The sequence below is a fragment of the Tursiops truncatus genome, chromosome 8, assembly GCF_011762595.2.
Source record: "Tursiops truncatus isolate mTurTru1 chromosome 8, mTurTru1.mat.Y, whole genome shotgun sequence".
Lineage (NCBI taxonomy): Eukaryota > Metazoa > Chordata > Mammalia > Artiodactyla > Delphinidae > Tursiops > Tursiops truncatus.
The window spans coordinates 62,197,958-62,220,244 of NC_047041.1; the positions used below are offsets into that span (position 1 = coordinate 62,197,958).

Genomic DNA, 22,287 nt, shown 5'->3' on the forward strand with positions numbered 1-22,287 from the left:
AGATGGCCAATTGACGTATGTGCACATAAGGGATAGCTCAAAGCAGCCCTGGAGATGGGATAATGACCCCTTCACCATTCCCAAGACCCTGTGGTCCAAACAGCAGAAACACCTGCATGGGGATAAGAGCTGGACTAAGGCAGCATTAAGGCCAATTCTCTCACTTAGTTGTTTTACTCAGGTTCAAGTAATTATAAACCACAGTCTCATAAAGACCACAGGAAAATGCAATAATCTCTCTTTAGAAACACTTGAAAACGTTCAGTCTCTTGAACTCTACAAACTACTGAATTCTTTAATAAGGTGGCATAAAATGTTGGCTGAAGTGTGGTCCTTTAGTCTTGGGTCACTTAACACTACACTTTTAATACTTAGTGCACTTCAGAACAAGGGCGAGAAAGGAAAGGTAATCAAAGTAATAGAGTGCGAAGTTCATTTTCCTTTGTTTGAGTTGTGTGTGTGTGTTCTTGAAGGAGCCTGCACAGAAACTACCACAGCTCCAGGTAAGAGCTGTAGAGCAGCCCGGGCGCGTCCAGGGGCTCGCACAGAGCCTACTCCCAGGACCGCTCGGACTTCGGGCTCCTCGTCGCACACCGCAGCTCTGCACTTCCCCAGACCCTCGGCTCCATGTTCCCCACCCCTAACTGCGCGCCCCAGCGGAGCCGGGAAGTAGGGCTAGCCACGACCGTCCGGAGGGCAGCCCCCACCAGCCCAACTCGTCTGCGCCTTCAGAGGCCCCCGAACGCAAACACTCCCAGAGCTGGAACACCTCCGGGGCGAGGAGTGGTGAATAGCGGGAAAAGGGCTAGGACTGCAGCGGCAGGGCAGGGCGCGGCAGACGCAGAGCCGGAACCGGCGGCCCTCCTGCCCGCCACCCGGCCTGGAGCAAGGGCACTGGGACAAGCAAGCAACCTCCCGGCGAGAAGACGGGCAGGGAAAGCCGGGGCGGCGGCCCGGACGCACTTACCTCTGCGCTTCCCAGCCAGGCTGGGCGCTCGCACGGATGGGGGCTTGACTGCAGCCGCGCAGCCCGGAGGAGGAGCCGCTCCGGGAGAGAGGGCGGTCGTCGGGCGGGCATCCGCGCCCAGGGCTGCGGCCGGGCTGGAGGGAGAGGGAAGGGAGGGAGCACAGATTTGAGCGGAGCGGGGCGTGGAGGAGGTGTGCCTCCACCCGAGACAGAAAGGGTGGGCTGCTGGAGCCTGGCGGAGGGGTTGTGCTCGGAGGCTCTGGAGGGAACAAGAAAACCGCGCTGAGAGTGCGCAAAGGGGGAAGGGAGGGCGCTGGGGATGGGAAGACAGGGCGCGGGGGCAGGGTGAGGAGTTGGTCCTCAAACTGGACCGGCCCTCACCTCGGACCATCCGACCAAGAATTGTCTGGGTCTGGAGCAAAGCACAAGGGGGTCTGAAACTTTATGTCATTTTCTCATACACACGTGACCCCCCTGCAGTCCAGATGGTTTCAATCACTGGAGGAAAAAAGCGGCTCTGCTGGTATGCATGAAAAGCCGGAGCTGGGAGAGTCTGGGAAAAGCTGCCTGTACAGCCCGCCTGCCTTCAAACTAACCGATGAGCTCTTTCCGCTCTCCCAGCCCTAGGCTAGGGGAGCCCTGCAAAACCCAAAAAGACGCTAAAAGAAGCTACATTTGGTATTGCAGGAGTAGCGGAAGAACTCTGAAAGCACTAGGGTTCCAAGGCGTCTGGTCTGAACCGAAAGTTCTAAGGGCATTCTGAGAATTTGTTTTAAATACTCCATTAGCTTGCAAGACCAAAAACTGGAAAAGGGTGTCATTAAAGAAAAAGCAATGTAATACTAGCAGTGAGAATCTGTGATTTATTAGCGGAATTCTTAAAGAAATTGTTAACTCAGTATGACTATCCACTTGTAAAAGAATAATGCAAATCACTTAAAATCGAAACCCATACATACTTGGTGGGATGTTAGGAAGCCATGTAGCCCAATTTCTCATCCCATAAGTCACTATAAATAGAACTTAATGTTGAAATGCACAAAATTGACTTTCACAAACCTAGTTACATTTTGTAGGAGCAAACGTATATGAATGACCATACCTGATTCGGGAAGATCCCACATGCCTCAGAGCAACTAAGCCCGTGCACCACAACTACTGAGCCTGCGCTCTAGAGCCCGCGAGCCACAACTACGGAACCTGTGTGCTACAACTACTGAAGCCTGCCCACCCTAGACCCTGTGCTCCTCAACAAGAGAAGCCACTGCAATGAGAAGTCTGCGCACCACAACGAAGAGTAACCCCCACTTGCCACAGCTAGAGAAAGCCCACACTGCCAAAAATAAATAAATAAATAAATATACTAAATAAATAAATAAAATTTGTTTTTTTTAAAAAAAGAATGACCATAAACAGATTCTAAGGCCAAGACATGTTTCCAAAGCCCAAGCCAATTCAACTGTCACATACCCTAAAGAAGTACTTACTCAGTTGCAGGGCAAGCGTCAAAAATAATGGGGGGAAAAAAATGGGGAGTTTAAGATATTGATACATCTTGAAGATAATTTAACTTGTTCTTGATCCAACAGAAAAAGTGGCAAGAACCAAACTGATAGTCTATTGTTCCTTTGCCAAAAAAGGATATTAACATGAATTACTAGTATTAATGCTTTATCTCAATAAAATTGGTGCCAGAGCATATGTTTGGCCTTTCTAGCAGAAGGCCTTACATAGTTGTCTATGTGTGAAAAATATGTCAGTCTTTGGTAAAGTGAATTGGTTCTACATAAGGAAAACCCAAGATTTTCATTTCTCTACTGGTAAACACAGGAGAAAACCTGAAACTAGGGAAATCAAAACAAACTTTACTCCAAACTCAAAAAGTTCACTGACATGCTTGAACCCTTCAGGAGACTTGGGCTATCTGGATGGACTGAGCCTTCTCCAGTCTTCTCCAATCTCAAATTAGGGTGGTTCTACCCTCCACAAGCAACAAGAGAAGTCATGTAGAAGAATCCTCAGGGAACACAAGCCACAAAACTTAACAATGCTCCAGGCAAATTCCACCTGCAGCTCCCAAGCTCTGTACAGAGGTACTTAAGTTTCCCACTTCCAAAACTATTAAAACTTCTATTAAAGTCTTGTTCTTCTTGTGCGTGACACCTGTAAAGAAAGCCAACTCACTGGAAAGCATCAAGATGTTCTCTCTTCAGACCCAGGATAGTAACGGTTTTCATCTCTGGCAGCTACTGCTGCTGCTGTCTCTTACATGTGCTAAAGAAAAGTAAAAGAGCAATAATGACATACAAATAGTTGTTCTTTTTGTTTGCCAATGCTTTGCAAACTATGCGTCAAACTTTTTTAATTCCTAAGAAAAACCTTAATTAGATATTCTCTTTCAGAAATAAAAGTAACATCCCTTAGCTTTTCTAAATATAGTCTTGAGTCTAAACTCCACTGATGTCAGTGTTAGTTCATCTTAATACTAGCCAAAGATTTATTAGAGACACTGACATCTGAAATGTTTTTAAAGCTATTTTAAATGGTATTAATTTAGTGATTTGCATTAACCTAATGTCCACATCACTTGACAAAAAAAGCCAACTATGTATAAGGTGCTAAGGGAGGTATAAGCTCTATGAGGACACGGACTAGGCCTATCTTGCTAAAAACTGTAGCCTATGTGCCTAACACAGTGCCCAGCATGAAAGAGGTGCACAATAAATATATGCTATTTGAATAAATGAAAGATAAATATAAACACTCCTCATAAGGTTACAATTCAGTAGAGGCATGTGACTTGTAAACAACAGAATGAAATAACATCTTTAGAAAGGATACCAGCAACAGAAAGAGAGGAAGGAATCATTAGCATTAGCTGGGTTTGGATTTTAATCACAATATATATTCAGAAATGTGCAGAGACTGCTGCAAATAAGAAGCGTTTATAAGAAGAATTTGGTGTATTTCGTGCCTAATTTAGGGATCTCAGAGATACACTTTCCCATGTCCCCATTATTCAGTCCCCTCAACACAGAGCCAAGACAAGATTTGAGCATAAACATCCTGGCTCTAATTTGGATAGTATGAATGCTGTTCCTTTCATCCTCTCTCATACATCTCCTCCACCCCCAAGCCATTTCCTCTGTACTGTCTTCTGTCAGTCTAATGAAAGTTTCCTAATCTTTAGAAGCAGTAGCTTTGGTTCTCTTTGTGTGGAGAAGTACAATACACTCTGATTACATGGTTATATTCCATACAGATGCCTGGCAACACATCTTATAGCTAAGGGTCTGTTTAATATTTTAACTTTGAAGGACTTATAATTCAACTATTTTGCCGTATACCAAAATAGCACTTGATGTCACAGAGATGGGCTTTACTTCCTTTTGCTATTTTAAACTCTGTGCTTGAGCATGGTGAGTAGTTTGGGTTTTCTGGTTCATGGATTTTGCTTTGGCATTTTTTTTTCCTTTGAGGAACAAAGGGCTTAAGATTTTCAAGGAAGTCTTTCAGGTGTACAGGTCTAGTACTCATGAAGCAGTTATTTCCTCCTAGGTACTCTGCCCATAATATTATATGTGGTCATTAAAAGGGCAATGGTGGCTTACTTATGCCACATGATCCAAATAACCAGGTTTCTCTAAGGCGGGCAACTGGAAAAGATGGTCGGCCCAGATGACCTTTAAGTTTTCTAGGTCATGCTCTTCCACATATCACTTCCTTTTTTCAAAAATTTTTGTTTTTAATAAAAATAGTATGTTTTGTTGAAACAGCTACACTTAAATGCTAAAGACTGAAATCATCCTAAAACATTTTTTAAAGAAAATAATTACTAATCACTAATCCATAACCTCAACAAGTACTATTTAATCCAATCCTGCTTTCCATTCTCCCTAAATGTAAGTAGAGCCTCATTTCTAAAGCACCCCATTATTTACCCTTGGAGTTTTTCCATAAGCTTTAAGACTTTGGGCCAGTTTTGACATAAAACAACCTCTGATCTGTAATCTCCAGGGCCCAGCACACCTCAGAAATAGCTATCAAGAGTGCAAAGGGATGACCTTGTCACTCCCTTTGGCTTTTTACTTTCCTCTTTTCCAAGCCCCTCAAAAGGCGAATGGGGCTTACTTATATTCACACAGATGTTAACTAAGTCAGTAGTATGAATCCTAGCAACTAGTTTTTGCAGTCAGTAAAGCGTAATAGTGTGTACTAGATTACTAATTCCTACATCTCCTAACCCTTCAGAATCACATAAGAAGCTTGTCAGAAATACAGATTCTGGCTCCAGTCCCAGATCTACAGAATTAGAATCTCCAAATTTAAAAAACACTAGACTAAACTAATTCTAAGATCTTTGTCAGTTGTATGTATGGCAATTTTCCCTTAGAAGAAAGCCCCTCTATCACCATACATTCATAGAGGCTTTCCTAAAGGAATCAAGCAAGATATCATATGAATTGAAATAGAATATAGTTCTTTCCTTCACAGTAAGCAACATACTGGAGCACAGTTACCTTTACAGCCTAACTTTGAAAAAAAAAAAAAAATCCTTAAACTGAATGCTTTAAAAAATTATTCCTACTACACATTGTTTACAAAAGTTTAAGATTTTAAAATTGAGGAATTGATTGTAGGGGGAAGAATTACAGAACCCAAAATTGTGTACAAAAATTTTTAACATTGTGACTTAAGAAAACACATTAAAATATATATATAGGGCTTCCCTGGTGGCACAGTGGTTGAGAGTCCGCCTGCCGATGCAGGGGACACAGGTTCGTGCCCTGGTCCGGGAAGATCCCACATGCCGTGGAGCAGCTGGGCCTGTGAGCCATGGCTGCTGAGCCTGCACGTCTGGAGCCTGTGCTCCACAACGGGAGAGGCCACAACAGTGAGAGGCCCGCATACCGCAAAAAAAAAAAAATTATATATATATATATATATATATATATATATATATATATATATATATATGTAAGATATATACCTGGTTTAAAAACTTCAAAAACAGTATAAAAGAAAATATAAAAAAGTCTTCCTTCCCACTCTTGTCCTCCAGTTCCTCTCTCTTCAGGCAATCACTGGAGTTTCTTGTATATTTTTTCAGAAATTTTCAAAGGGAATGCAAAATTATTTATGTGTGCATAATACATTTTTGAGAGGAGAGGTCCATATACTGTAACAGATTTTCAAAGAGGTTCATAATCTCAAAAAAGGTAAAAATCACCAGCAAGGCTAAGGGTTCAAGTTCTACCCCAGTGTATTGGTAGGATTAGCAGGATTCAACTTTCAGTTTGCTTGTGAATATTACTATGCACAATTCCAGACTACAAAATAGCTTCAGCAAGCAATGTTGGTTAACGTACAGATATGTTCAAAAATACCACATCTGTTTGTAAATAACCTCCTAATTTTATGTTTTTCTCAAACAATCCCTCCAATAAATAGTTCCTCCTGTTGACTGACTGACAATGAAAATCTGTAAGAAATTTCTGGCATATACATACACAAAGACAGTAGCTATTTTTCTCTCACAACCTGAAATTTTTCTATTGGGATAAAATAAAGATTTTATTTATATCTACACAGAATTTAAAGGGGAAAATTAACAGTATTGCTGGTAGATATAATTAACATATGTTTGGGGTTATTAATAAAGATCTTAAGAACCTATCCTTTAAGATACAAATTAATTTTGTCAAGATAGTAAATCTCCTTTGGATTTCAGTGATTATTACTTTCTTAAGTGTTTTAACTGGGATTTTAACATAAAATTACAAATAAGTTATTAGTTTGTTAAAGTATTTAAGGGATAATGGAACTGAACTACTTCACTTATCTCCTTTTTCATAGTAGAATCTATTTTCCTTGCCTAAATAGTGCCTTTCACTCTCTCCTTCCAAAGTACATGAAAGATATAGTACCTAAGAGCAAGGTTTTTTTTCTATAATCAGTTTACAAAAAGGTTCGGTCAGACCTAAGTTCATTTCTTTTCTTGTTCTATAATGTTGTTTGGGGTTTTATTCCAAATACTAGGCTATTTAGTATTTATTTAAAGAAAGTATTAGGATAGCTTGACTGATGATGCTGGGTGGGCTGAACCTGACAGAGAATAAGATGAGATGCCAGGTGCTCATTAGATGGATTAGAGACAAGAACAAGCTCAGAAAGGCTGGCTTAGTCAGCCTTATATCGAAGAAATATCTCTACATTAAAGAATGACTTGCCCTTGTCACTAAGTTCACTGAATTTTGCCCAACAAGCATCCCCGAAATAAGAATTATAAGAATGTAATATCTTCTAGTCCATATTACTTGCAAAAAAAGAACCTATAATAAATAAGAAAAAATGATTATATAAATATAGCTATTTATTCACTCAACAAGTGTTTATTAAACACCTGCAATAAACTGATTTTGATCATGGGGAATAAAAGAGAAATAAATTGTACAAGCAAGTTTATAATCTATATATAAACAACTAGTCAGAATAAAATAAGTGGTATAAAAGAGACAATGAGGAGGAAATATAGAAATTTGCATAAGTAGTAGAGATTCTTACTGAGAACTGAGGGAGAGAGGGCTGGAACTGAACCTTAAATGATTGTTAGAATTTCCATTTCAATAAATAGAAAAGAAGGGAAGATAATTCAAAACCAAAGGAATTGCCTGAGCTGTGAAATAGTAGCTTTAGGAACAATGACCGGTCCTCATTTGACTACGGTAACACAGACTAAAAATGTAGATTCAGTGGAAAACAGTTTGGCAGTTCCTCAGAAAGTTAAACACAGAATTACCATATGACCCAGCAATTCCACTCCTAGGTATATACCCCAAAGATTAAAAACAGATGTTCAAATTAATACTTGTACACGAATGTTCACAGCAGCACTATTCATAATAACCAAAAGGTAGAAATAACCCAACTGTCCATCAACAAATGAATGGACAAACAAAATGTAGTATATTCATATAATGGAATATTATTTGGCCACAGAAAGGAATGAGGTATTAATACATGCTACAATGTGGATGAACATTTAAAACACCATATAAGTGAAAGAAGCCAGACACAAAGGTCACTATATTGTATGATTTCTCTGAACTATCCAAAACAGGTAAATGTATAGAGACAGAAAGAAAACTAGAAGTGATGGTTGCACAACACTGTGAATGTAATTAATGCCACTGAATTGCACATTTTAAAATGATTAACTTTTATGTTGTATGAATTCCACCTCAATTTTTTTTTAAATGGTAGATTAAAGGTCGGTGGTACAAACTACTAGTGCTTACTAATATTCTTCCCAATCCCCAGAAGTTTATATCATCCAGTCACCCTACAGTTACGCAGGGCCATGGGGCTGTTTTAGCAAACAGGCTGTGAGCAGAAGCAACACATGTCACTTCCTGGCCAAAGTACTGAAGAATGGGTAAGAGAAGAGAGGCCATGCCTGTCTCCCCTGCAAAGCCCTGTGAGACAATGGAGAAGACTGTGTCCCTGAATAAATGAGGGCCTCCCTATTGGCCCACGCTGGACTTGTCGTATGAGTAAGAAATATGCTTTTGCTATCTTAAATCACTGAAATTTTAGGGGTTGTTACTGCAGTGTAAACTAATCCTACTCTGACTAATAGAGGGTCAGATCCAGGAAGACCATGAGAACAATATTAAGAAATTTTAATCTTATTCTGAAGGGCGTAGAGAAACAATATTTTTGAGGAGAAAAGTGACATGATGTGTACTTGAGGAAAATAATTCTGGATGCAATGTGCTGAGTAAAGTATGAACAAAAGCAATCCTCAACCTCTGGTGCACATCAGAAATCACCTGAGGAGAACTATAGTCATCTTCTAATTTCTTTATATTTCTGTAAAGAATAAAATATTTGTCCTCTGGGGAAAAAAATCATCCGAGGAGGCTTTCAAAATGCAATGCTCTGGTCCAGGGTGTCTCTAGATATTCTGAACCAGAATCGCTAGAGGTAGGGTCTAGGCACCTATAACTGAAAAAAACTCTATGGGAAATTCTAGACTACAGGTTAGAGTCAAGGAGGAGATGTCTAATCCTAAAATGACCAAGTTTACACGTTTAGTGATTTCAAATAAACAGTATAACAAAATAATTATTTTCTTGACAAATGGAATGATAAATGTTTAGGGAGTTTCTGTTAAAATACTAAGTTATTGAAAGGTTACTCACATTAACATTTGTATATTGCTACTAAGAGCTGAATAAAGAACGTTCATTTGGTATGCAGGGATTTAAGCTTTCGGGGCTTTTTGTTTAGTTTAGTTTTGGTTTGATTTTTCTTTTTAAAACCATGCCACAATGCCAAATCTTACATTTTTTTCTTTTTCCTGTTGAACTGATGCTACATTAAGATATAGGCACAAACATCTCCTAAGTGTTTTAAATCCATCCAATTGTTTGAGAAGGCATACGTGCTGGGCCAAAGAAGCCAAAACATTAGAGCTAGGAATTTTGATGAAGATAATAATTGCTTACAGACCAGCTTGTTTTAACTTGCTGAACAAAGAACACAATTTTATACCACATTTTCATCACAGGCTTTTTCTCTGCATAATCACTACTATACATAATGAGCACTTTGAAAAGGGAGATTATTTACAGGTTAAAGAGTAAGGAAGTTATCAGTTAGATTCCACCATCTTCAAAATTTCACTTACTCAAATTTTACATTAATTAAAAAAACTTTTTTTGCTGGCCTAAGCACTGTTTTGAATATTTATAACCCATTTGTTTAGTGTGCACAGCAAAAATCTAGGAACAAAGACACTGTTAATTTCCAGTTAATTTCCCTGAATGGTTCTATAACCTTGGATAGGTCAATAATTTCTTTGTGCCTTAGTTCTTTTCTAGGACATTTCTATATAGCAATACAGTTCCATCTTTCTCACATCTGAAAGCTGTATTCAGGCTCTGTGCCTATGTCAGGAGTTATGCCCTCACTCCTTCTCCCATTCAGTTACTTCCATCACTTGCAGACCCCATAATTCAATACTCAACCAATATTTATTAAGGGCTTAATCCAGGACAAGCAATGCAGTGAGGGTGGGGATGAGTTCAGTCCACAAAGAACAGTGATGCTAGTTTCCTGACTAATAGAATGGATGTCTCAGTCATTTTGCTTGTTTCATCCTGATTCTGGATTTCCTATTCTTTACTTCCTCTGGAATATGTAGCTGGAAGTCCTAAAAATCAAGGTAGTATAAATTCTGAGTATCGGGTTAAGGCAGTCACTCGGTGATCAGATGGTTATAGGGCCACACAGTCCGGAAGTCAATATGGTTTCAAGACACAGATTAAGAAGTCACGGAAGGGACCAAAGCCACCAATTCACAAGGCCAAGATAACTCTTTGTTTGTGGTACCAGTGATGACCCTAGGTTTGCTTAATCTTTTGCCCTTACAACTCCAGCCTCTAAGGCAGAACTCTGTGGACCTCAGCAAGCTATGTAGATTTCTGATTCCCTTAAAGCAGGGAGCCATTCATCTCAGCACCTAAGCCTTCAGTATCAGTGTGCGAAAGCAGGGTCATGACTTCCAACTAAGTCTGAAATCTTGTAAATGACAGAGAGAAAGGAGGGTGGGAAGTGAGAGACCTATGTCGTCCAGATGTATAAGGGGTCAGATTCTAATGGTAGACCTTAAGTTTGAGACTCCAGACCCTGGACATGTGCTCATTATTCCCCATCTACCCATGCCACTGGTGTTTGTATGTCAATCTCTTATACTCTGTCTTTGATCTGTTGCTTGCCCTGAGCCTTGCCATTCAGAGGCTATCTGATTCTGATCCATGGCCTTGTTCTGATCTTGGATCATGGATATGCCCAATCTCAAACACTTATCTGGCTCTGGATCCCTAGCCCAGGCCTGATCACAAACTTTATTCTCTTGCCACCTATGCTCATGCCACTTATTTCAGTCTCACCACAGTTTCTTGTCCTCCTTCCGCATACATTGTTGCCTATAGTTTGGGGCTGCCTAGAATTTTAGAATCCTTTCTAGCTCATTCTGGCAGGACAAAGGAGGTAAGTAATAATTAGTTTATTTAACAACAGTGTACAGAGAAGACCTAAATTTGCTCACATTTAACTGTAGTATGTACATCACGTAATTATACCTTTCTGTATCTCAAATTTCTCTCTTTAAATTAATACATTTGCCATCACATTCCCTCAAAGATATATTTATACTTAATTAAAATAACATGTCTTCTGAGGTTATAATAAAGCTATATATAGTATGCTCTTGCATTCCTAACTGTAAAATGAGTATTAAGAACATTTAGAAACAAATTGGCTCCCTAAAAGGAATAAAAATTTTGAGTAATTTATTTTAAATATAGTACAGCCCACTTAACAAAATATTTCTGAAATGTTACATAAAAAGAAAAATATTATAAATGAATTAAGTAGAACATATTATTCAGAAGAAATTCAATGGTGGGTTCTTTTTCTTAGTGAGGAAAGATTTTGGAAATGTTATCAGTTGTCCCATAATTTAATAAGTTTTACATATTCAGATATAATTGCATTGAGTTTTCTGAAAGAGATTTATCTTAACAATCTTAGGGGAAAGGAATATTCTAAGTACATTTTATTGGGTTAACTCAGTTAAAGGCTTTGATTTTCCTAGCAGGGAATTACTAAAACAGACGCATTTTTCTTTTAAAGGCACAAGAATTCTCATTGTGCTAGTATAAAGAGTAGATTCTAAAGTGTTATATAAAGTATGCTTCTAAAATTTAAAAGAGTTAAAGGAGATTCCTCATCTCAATTCCTAGGAGATGCTGTATCTGGAAAGGGTAAACAGAAGCAAATAGTTTCCTGAAATTGTGCCAAGGCTACATGTCAACTGCCTGGCAGGAAATGCTTTTGGAGGGCCTAGATAAACAGACTATCATCTTTTTTTGGAAAAATCTTCTTCTTTGACTTCTTACAAAGCAAATGTACTGAGTCTAACTAGCATCATGAACACAATAAGCAGAAAAGGGCACAGAGGATTTTTAAATGATGGTATCTTTAGAATCTCTAACAAGTGATCTGTCCTTCACTTTTAACATACATGGACCTCACTGCTCAACAAGCATATACTCAGTACATGGTTGTTGAAATTTGCTGGTAAATTAAATCTTATCTTTCTATTAATTTTCATCATGATTTTGGTGAAGCTTTATCTTACAAGAAATTTTCATTTAGCAGCAGCTCTAAATACTTTAGCATTATACAATGATAAGATTTTCTTGCATTTATATAGCAATTAATTTTTCAAAATATTTTGCATCCATTATCTTAATTTTTGTTCTAACATTTTATTTTACAAGTGCTAGCATTGATGCTAAGCTAGCATCTAACTAACATCTCGTGAGATGTCAGTACAAAAATTAAATCAAAGATTAAGTTAGAGGACCAGACCTAACCTATTTGTCTGAAATATTTTCTAGTACATTTCCTTCTGTCCCCACTATGTACCAGATAATGGATCCAAAAATCCTACTGTCATATCTACTAAAATAAACCTTTGACCTCACCTCACTTTCTTAAACTGCAAAAAGCATGATGAGGATCTAGGTGTTGACTCAGAACACCTACTATCAGCTAGAGAAACCTCCTGCCTTGTATACAGCCTAGTCAGCTTTTTTGTACCTCCTCTCTCCACCAGCCTACCTGTTCAGTTCTGCTACAATCCCATCACCCATATTCTCTTCCCCTTTTCTCACACTGAAAGCATCCTATGCCCCACTCATCTTATGCCAAATCTTACCCAGTCCACAACCTAGAGCAAAATTTCCCTGGCCCAAGTAACAAAGTAATATGAAATGTGGCATACCTCTCCACCTGCCTGCCTTATCCTGTAGTCAGGGCGCCTCAGATAACAATTTAAGCCACTGCAACTATGAGGTCCTTCTCCATATTCCACAGCCACCAGCCATGACTTCCAATATCCACCCAATCTGCTCCTTCCCTCCCAAACAGAACATCTTTACCTTAGTTACTATTGGGCCTCATGGGAAAAAACAAGACAAAACAAAACTTTGTGTGTAAACCATTTTAGGCACTCTCCACAAAATGTGAAGGGGATGGTATGTGACTGGACGAAAGAGTCACAAAACTGAAAGATACAAATATTTGAGTGTAAATAGTACATTTTAAATGATATAGTCACCCTATTATTTCTTTAAAATCTTAATTTATTTCTATTATTTCTTAAAATAGAGTATACCTATAATTATAATTAGGTAAACTTAGTACAGACCAGGAAATATAAGTAAAGTTTTCTCTAGGACTGGTATAAAACTAACCCTAGAAATTTGGTTTCCTACTCCACTTGTTAGAGCTTCCGGGAATGGAAATACATCCAAACATCAATACAGAACAGAGGCTTAATAAATGACCACTGAACAAATAAAGAAATATTGATGGAAAGAATAAACATAAATTTCATCCTAAAGAATATGTAAAAGTAAATCTTAAGAGAGTTAAGAGTTATTAGGAGTTTGGGATTAACATAAACACACTACTACATATAAAATAGATAACTGGGACTTGCCTGGTGGCACAGTGGATAAGACTCTACACTTCCAATGCAGGGGGCCCGGGTTTGATCCCTGGTCAGGGAACCACATCCCACATGCATGCCGCAACTCAGAGTTCTCATGCCACAACTAAGGAGCCCCCATGACGTGACTAAGGAGCCCACCTGCCACAACTAGGAGCTGGTGCAACCAAATAAATAAATAACTGTATTTTTTAAAAATAGATAACCGGGCTTCCCTGGTGGTGCAGTGGTTGAGAGTCCGCCTGCCGATGCAGGGGACACGGGTTTGTGCCCCGGTCCGGGAAGATCCCACATGCCGCGGAGCGGCTGGGCCCGTGCGCCATGGCTGCTGAGCCTGTGCGTCCAGAGCCTGTGCTCCGCAACGGGACAGGCCACAACAGTGAGAGGCCCGTGTACTGCAAAAACCAAACAAACAAACAAAAAAAATAGATAACCAACAAGGACCTACTATATAGCACAGGGAACTACACTTAATATTTTTTAATAATCTATAAGGGAAAAGAATCTCAAAAAAATAGATATATAGGTATGTATAACTGAATCACTTTTCTGTATATCTGAAACTAACACAACCTTGTAAATCAACTATACTTCAATTTAAAAAAGAGAGAGAGTTAAAAGAGTTATCTTTTAAAAGGTTAGGAGGGTTATAAAATTGGAAGGGAACAGGAAGATCAATATATTAATTTTTAAAAAGCAGTTGGGTCTGTGAATATATACTGTGTCAGTTTTTAGGACATTAAAACTCCACATTGGCATGTATTTTTCATTTGCCCCAAATGCAAAGAATTTTTCCCTTTCATGGGATTTTTTCCATGATGCACTTTTTTTCTGGAATCATACCTAGATTTCCAGCCTGGTACAGGTACCTCTCAAGGTCGCCAAACTGGAAGTAACCTCTGCCACTCTCAACTCCCCAGACATTGTTCTATGCTACTTATCAAGTTCCACTGTACATCACCGTTACTCAGTCCTCATGTTTACATAGTACGTACCTCCACTCTTAGATTATAAACTTCTCAAAAACAATGACTTTCTTACTCATTTCTTCTTCTCCTCACAGCAAACTGTAAATGTCTATTCAATGTATTTAGAAAGGGCTTACAATTCTTTAAATTACTGTTATCAACATTCATCCAATAAAAGACTAGAACATTAAAAAAAAAAAAAAAACCTCCACATTGGGAACACTTCCAGAATGATGGACTGAGGAGATTGACAAATCATCTATTCAAAAAGTCACATTAAAATAATACAAAATTATCAAAACAATCATTTCAAGATTTTGGGGGGGAAATTAACCAGAGGTACACAACAAATTGAAAAGCATTATTTAAAAGAACAACAACAACCGAACCTCTGTTAAGAAAAGTAGGGATCTGGGGCATCAGAGGCTGTTCTCATTCCCTATTCCCTACCCCCAACTCCAACATGATGATTCTATCAGGACAGGACAAGCCATGAAAACCAGCAGCTCTGCTGCTTGGAGAGTGATGGCTTAATTTGGTGTCCAGAGTATTGTTGGAAACAAATGATCTTAGAAAATAAGTGGTAAATGATCACCAAAAATTAATATTACAAAAAAAAAAAAAAAATTAATATTACAGCTGGCTGAGACTGCAGCACTGGTTGGGGCAAGCAATAGAGCAGCCAGAAATTTAAGTGAGACCCAGGGAACAGTCGTAGTAGACCTTGATAAGCTCTCACATATCCGTGGTGGTCTGGAAGGTGTGCCCATGTCCAAGGTTATGCACTGGCTGAATGTGAGGCCTTGTATATACAGAAAATAAAAGTCACAGCAGACTTGACTGAACTTTACATGTGTTGCTCAAGTCATACACAGATACTCAGCAAAGGGTAAAGCCAAACTAGGCTCAAGATATTTAAGTACAACCTGTTACCAATCATTAGCTGACCACTAAACTATGCTGACAATCCCTAGGAAGTCAGGCTTAAAAATAAAAACAAGAATTAAAAGAAAAAAAAAAAACTGAGGAGACACATCAGTGGCCACACATTGCAGGGGAAACAGACTCTACATACTTAGTCCAGGCAAGTTACCAAACAGCCAACAAACAACAGTAGCAGCAACAACCCCTGGTGAGGGGGAAGATCAGAATCGAGAGTTGCTATATTATCTAAAACAGAGGTCAGAAAACTATAGTCCACAGCCCAATTATGGCCCATTGCCTGTTTTTTTTATATAAAGGTTTTTTTGGAAGACATCTATGCTCATTCATTTACATATTGCCTATGTCTGCTTTCCCACTACAACAGCAGAGTTAGTTAGTTACAACAGAGACCACATAGCTTGCAAAGCCTAAAATATTTACTGTATGGTCCTTTATAGAAAACATTTGTTGGTCCCTGATCTAAGATGTTCAGTTTTCAACAAAAAATTATGAGACATACAAATAAATAGGAAAGGGAGGCCTATATACAGAAAGAGGACACACTTAATAGAAACTGGCTCTGAGGGGGCCTAAATGTTAGACTTAACAAAGATTTCAAGGCAGCTGTTATAAATATGTTCAAAGAACTGAAAAAATAGACAAGTTTTTTAATTAAAGTATGACAACAACTCAATAGAGAATATCAATCAAAAGATAGAGATTATAAAACAAAACAAATGCCAGAGTTGAAAAGATATGAAATGAAAATTCACCAAGGGATTCAACAGCAGATTTGAGATTGCAGAAAAAAAGAATTAGTGACCTTGAAGATATATCAATAGAGATTATCCAATCTAAAGAAAAGAAGGGAAAAACGATGAAGAAAAATAAACACATACTAACATATGTGTAAGGGGAGCCCCAGAAGGAGGAGAGAGAGAGAGAAGGGCAGGAAAAAAAGGCCCAAAACTTCCCAAATATGAGGAAAAACAATCTACCCATTCAAGAAGTGTAATGAACTCCAAGTGCAATGAACACAAGAATCCACAAAAAACCTACTAGTACCAGCAAATGAATTCAGCAAGGTCACAGGACACAATATCAATATGTAAAAATCAACTATATTTCTATATACTAGTACATAATCTGCAAATAAAATCAGGAAAACAATTCTATTCCCAATGACATAAAAAAATAAGTATTTAATACATTTGTTAAAAGAAGTGCAAGAGTACAGTAATAGCTATACAACATTGCTGAGAAAAACCTAAAAAAAAAAACCTGAAATACACAGATGTTCCGTTTTCATGAATTCAAAAACCTAATGTTAAGATTACAATTCTTCCTAAATTGATGTATAGATTCAGTACAATCTCTATCAAAATCCTAATAATTATGCATAAGCTGATAAGCTGAATTTAAATTTTATGGAAATACAAATGACCTAGAATACCAAAACAATTTTGAAAATTAAGAACATAGTTGATGGATTCATAGCTGCCAATTTCCAAACTTACTAGAAAGCTATAATAATCAAGACAGTGTGATACTGACATAAGGACAAACACAGATCAATGGAACAGAATTAAAAATCCAAAAGCTGATCCTTATATTTAATTTGTTAAATAATTGATATTTAACAAAAGTGCCAAAGCAATTTAATGAGAAAAGGATAGTCTTTTCAAAAAATGGTACTAAGATAATTGGATATCTGCATGTGAAGAGAAGAATAAAGACCCTTACCTCATAACACATACAAATGAATGCAAAATGGCATAAACCTAAATGTAAAAACTAAAATATAAAGCTTTTAGAAGAAAACATAGGGAAAAAATTTTCAAGACCTTGGGTTAGGGAAAGATATATTTAGATATGACACCAAAAATATTGTACAATCCATAAAAAAAAAATTAATAAGTTGGACTTCCATCAAAATTTAAGATGTTTGTGCTTCAAAAGACACTATTGTGAAAATGAAAGCCATGACACAGACTGGGAGAAAATACTTATAAATCATATGACTGATAAAGAATTCTTGTTAAAAATAAGAACTCTTGGGCTTCCCTGGTGGCGCAGTGGTTGAGAGTCCGCCTGCCGATGCAGGGGACACGGGTTCGTGCCTGGGTCTGGGAAGATCCCACATGCCGCGGAGCAGCTGGGCCCGTGAGCCATGGCCGCTGAGCCTGCACGTCCGGAGCCTGTGCTCCGCAACGGGAGAGGCCACAACAGTAAGAGGCCCACGTACTGAAAAATAAAAAAAAATAAGAACTCTTATAACTCAATTAAAAAAAAAAATTTAAAAATGGAGAAGATTTGAATAGACATTTCATGAAAGAAGAAATAGGAATAGCTAATAACCGCAAGAAAACATGTTCAACATCATTAGCCATTAAGGAAATGAAAATTAAAATCACAATGAGATACTACTTCACACCCATTAGAATGACTATAATCATAAAGACAATAACAGGGACTTCCCTGGTGGTCCAGTGGTTAAGAATCTGCCTTCCAATGCAAGGAACACAGGTTCAATCCCTGGTTGGGGAACTAAGATCCCACATGCCGTTGGGCAACTAAGCTAACGCTCCACAACTACTGAGCCCATGCACTGCAACTACTGAGCCTGTGCACTCTGGAGCCCATGCGTCACAACTAGAGAGCCCACGTGCTGCAACTACTGAGGCTGCATGCCACAAGTAGAGAGCCTGTGAGCCGCAACTACTGAACCACATACTGCAACGAGAGATCCCGCATGCCACAACTAAGACCCGACGCAGCCAAATTAAAAAAAAAAAGACAAAAACAAGCACTGAGGAGGATGTAGAAAAATTGGAACCTTCATACATTGCTTGTGGAAATGTAAAATGGTACAGCCACTCTGGAAAACAGTTTGGCAGTCTCTTAAAATGTTAAACATAAATTTACTGTAGCACCCAGCAATTTAACTCCTAAGTATCTCCCCAAGAGAAATGAAAACCTGTATCCACACAAAGTCTTATACCCAATCTTTTATAGCAGCCTTATTCATAACAGCCCCAAGCTGGAACAACTGGTAAATGGATAAACAAAATGTAGTATATTAATATAGTGATGCAATATTATTCAGCCATAAAAAGGAATGAAGTACTGATACATGCTACAATATGGATGAACCTCAAAAACATCATGCTAAGTGAAAGAAGCCAGACAAAAAGGTCACATATTATATGATGCATTTATAGGAACTGGACAGAAAAGGCAAATTTATAGAAATGGCAAGCAAAATAGTGTTCGTCTGGGTCTAGGGGTGGGAGCTAAGACTGACTGCACATGGTGGACACTAGGGTTCTTTTTTAGGTCATGAAAATGTTCCAAGACTTGATTGTGGTGATGATTGCATAAATTAACTAAAATTAAAATAAATTAACTGAATTGTATACTTCGATCAGGTGAATTTTATATATAAATTATGCCTCAAAGTAGTTTTTAAAAAACTCTACATGGATTCCAACTATTTATATCTTCCAAAATTACTATTCCTTTAATCTCTGATGTTTTTAAAATGACAAAACTTTTCACTAATCATTCCTGCTCTGCAATCAATTTTTTAACTTCCAGTCAATTTTTAACATTTTGTGAAAGCTAATTCTCAGAAGTTGGATTCATTTTCTTTAATCTATATAATTGAGATGACAATTTTGATGAGTTTCTTTCATTCCCCAATAACCCAATGAGTTGATGTAATCAGGCAAAATGAATGATCTAATGACTCACTCAGTCATGATATAACGACTGTAATACTACTTTACAAAGCTATAATGATTCTAAAGCTCTCTAAGTCTCCTGAAGAAATAAAAATACCACCTGTCAGATAAAATGATTTATACATTCTTCAGTATGTGCAGTATAAATCATTGTCTAACTGGCATGACACCCACTTTTGCATCCTACGTTTTTAACCCTTTTTGCCCCCTCCACATAGAGAAACAGAATTTACACTGCTCTTCACTAGATTTGTTTTTTGTCCTCAAAAAGTCCCAAATACGGCATCAATCTCTTTCCTCAGATCTCAGGAATAAACACTTCCTCCAGTCATCTATTCCCCCAAACATAGACAAATAACTTCTATGTGTTCTCTGTAATGAATTTACCCTTATGAAGAAAGAAATCATGGAAGACTTATACCAATGGTTTCTTTCTCCATCAATGATCAGATACATTCCTGATTATATGCCCTCCCTCTATTTTTCGGTCTATTTCTAAGTCTCTACCAGTGGCTTTCAGGAGTACCTGGCTTGGGCTGTGTTTGATTCACAAGGGTCCTGATGGCAGGTCATGTTCCATCACTTTTTTCCATCCAATCTTAAAAAAGAGAAAAAGGATTCGCTCAATCTGTGGCTTACAGTACGAACGTTGAAATTATTTTTAAATATATATATATATATTTATAAACATAAAGACAAACACAAAGATTTAATTTCATGTCAGTCTTCAGGCTTCAGTTTCATTCCAAGCAACTTCTTTCCCATATATTTCTAAATGTTAAATTCTGGAAAAATTAGTTACAACTGAATATTCATTGAATTCATTAAAGTGTATGTATGTGGATTTTTTTAAGAAGCCAATTCTTATCTGGCCTAAAAGGAATCTATTTAAACTAAAAATTCAATCAGTAAATTCAACAAATATCTATTGAACACCTACTGCTCAACAGTCCCTGGATACTTAGGGACAAATAAGGAACAGTTTCCACCTTCAAGAAGTTTATAAGCTGATAGGAGAGAACTAATCAGAACTACATATAATTTAAATCAGATTGGGATAAGTACCACAATATTAAAAAAAAAAAAGCCATGAAAACACAGGTTGTACTTGGGAATCATGCAAGATTTCAAAAACTTCCCTTGACAAAAAGATAATGCTTCAGCTGGAATGGAATTGGGAGTGGAGAGTAGTAACAGAATCCTGGGGAAGAGAGTCAAGTGGGGTGCAGTGTAGATGTAGTCTCAGATGAGTGAGGGCATATTGGGAGAGAAGGCTGAAGTCTGATGAAGATAATAATACTAGCTAATATTTATTGAGCATTTACTATGTGCCAAGTACTATTTAAAGCACTTTACATATATTAACTTATTTGATCCTCACAACTACCCTATGAGGAACGTACTGTTATTATTCCCATTTTATAGATGGCAAAACTGAGGTATAGAACAGTTAAGTAGTCTGCTCATGGTTACACAGACACAGATAACAGTTATGGAGCCAGGATCTTGAAATCCATAAATAATAAAAGAAGAACAAATTCTATCTCACCCCTAACTACATTCATTATAAGAGCAATTAACAGGTATCTTAACTACCCCTTCTCCCATTAATTCCTAAGCCATCCTTCAAGGCCCAGCTCCAATGTTTCCTTCCTACAAAACCTTTCTTGATCCCCCAGCTGAACAATATATATTTCTCCTCTAAGCTTTGTAGCACTTACCTGGATCAATCTTACAGCAAACAGCATATGAACAAAATCTTAATATTTCATTCCTAGCATTACGGATTTTATGTGCATCATTCCCTCTTTTAAGTTCTCCTTTACACTTTGTATTCTCCACCCCTCCTAGGGCAGTGCCTGGCACTTAATGGTAGCTATATCTATGGAGCACTTATTCTTGGCAAGGCATTGTGCTGAGTATTTTACAGGAACTCTCTCACAAAATCCTTACAGCAACCCTATTCAAGCATTCAATCGCTATTTTCAGTCCCTTCTGTGGCAAATAAAATACTAGATGACTCTTAAACTCAGTAAACAAGGCAGATATGGTCCATGTCCTCAAGAAGCTCACAGTCTATGAAGAAGTACTATTGGTATCCTCTAGAATAGAGATGAGGAAAAGTGAGACTCAAAGAAATTAATTTGTTTGCCCAGAATCACACAGCAAAAAAGTGGCAGAGTCTGAATTCAAACTCAGCTCTCCAGACTGGATATTTGGAACCCTGTGCATAAAACCACTATGGTCTAAAGGAGGCACCTAAGAAACACTTATTGAAGGAAAAGTTTTAGAAAACTCCTACAATGAAAACTATCCCGAGGATAATGAAGACTTCCATTCAATTTCGCTCTGAGAGGAAAGCAGGAAATGAGCAACAGCGCAGATGGAGGTTGTAGTAGTATCCTCATACACACCTGATAGCTCAGAACTGCTAATCAAGCCATCTGCTGAGGAGACCTGCTCAGCACTGAGGATTTCCTCGTGTCCCTTAAAGTGGTCCCTCCTGAGCAACAAGGCCTCGCTGCGCGCCAGGATGGTGTAGCGAAGTCACTAATTCTCAATGAGACCCTGTATCTCCTACCAGATAACCGGTGGCGTGGAATGGAAGGTAAAGACGCACGGCTCCTTATTTAAACGTGGGGCAACTATTCTCGAAAGGTGAACCCCCGCCCCCGAGAGAAGCGGCCTCCAAAAAAGGTGTGTCTATACTTCTCACCGGAGGAGTGAGGAAGCAACCACGAGGGGATTACGAGAGACCCAACAAACAACGCAGGCACCCCTGGCCCTGTGGGCGGACATCCCACAGCCCAGGCATTAATAGGCACCTGGAGGCACGCGTCTTACTCCCCACGATTTCTTAGCCCAACAGACCACCTGACTTTACACCAGGTTCTCCGCGTTGGGCGGCGGAGACGACCTCTAAGGGCCAGATCCTGACCCAGGGTCTCCTGCGACAGCGTGGACAGACAGCCTCCGCCACTGGGTCGACTCCGGTTCCCGCGACCCGCCAGCTGGCAGGCCCCGCCCCGCCCCCTACGCTCTGGCAGTTAGGCGGGCAACCCGCTCACAGGAGCAGCGGCCGGGACACAGTAGGCTTGT

The 22,287-nt window shown here is 38.7% G+C and overlaps 1 protein-coding gene across 9 annotated transcripts in view; it reads right to left on the reverse strand.

The window, feature by feature from the left end:
* Positions 1-22,201, reverse strand: part of DENND2B (DENN domain containing 2B) — a 176,018-nt gene extending 153,817 nt beyond the window's left edge. For 7 of the 9 annotated variants that reach the window (XM_073808585.1, XM_073808577.1, XM_073808584.1 and 4 more), the window contains exons 1-4: positions 21,603-22,201; positions 19,715-19,786; positions 3,152-3,241; positions 968-1,101 (exon numbers count right to left, since the gene is read on the reverse strand). The gene's annotated coding sequence lies outside the window, so the exon portion shown is untranslated. Of the gene's footprint in view, positions 1-967; positions 1,210-3,151; positions 3,242-19,714; positions 19,787-21,602 lie in introns of those variants that run through there. The other 2 variants (XM_073808580.1, XM_073808586.1) reach the window with 2 other exon arrangements.
* Positions 22,202-22,287: the final 86 nt, after the last annotated feature.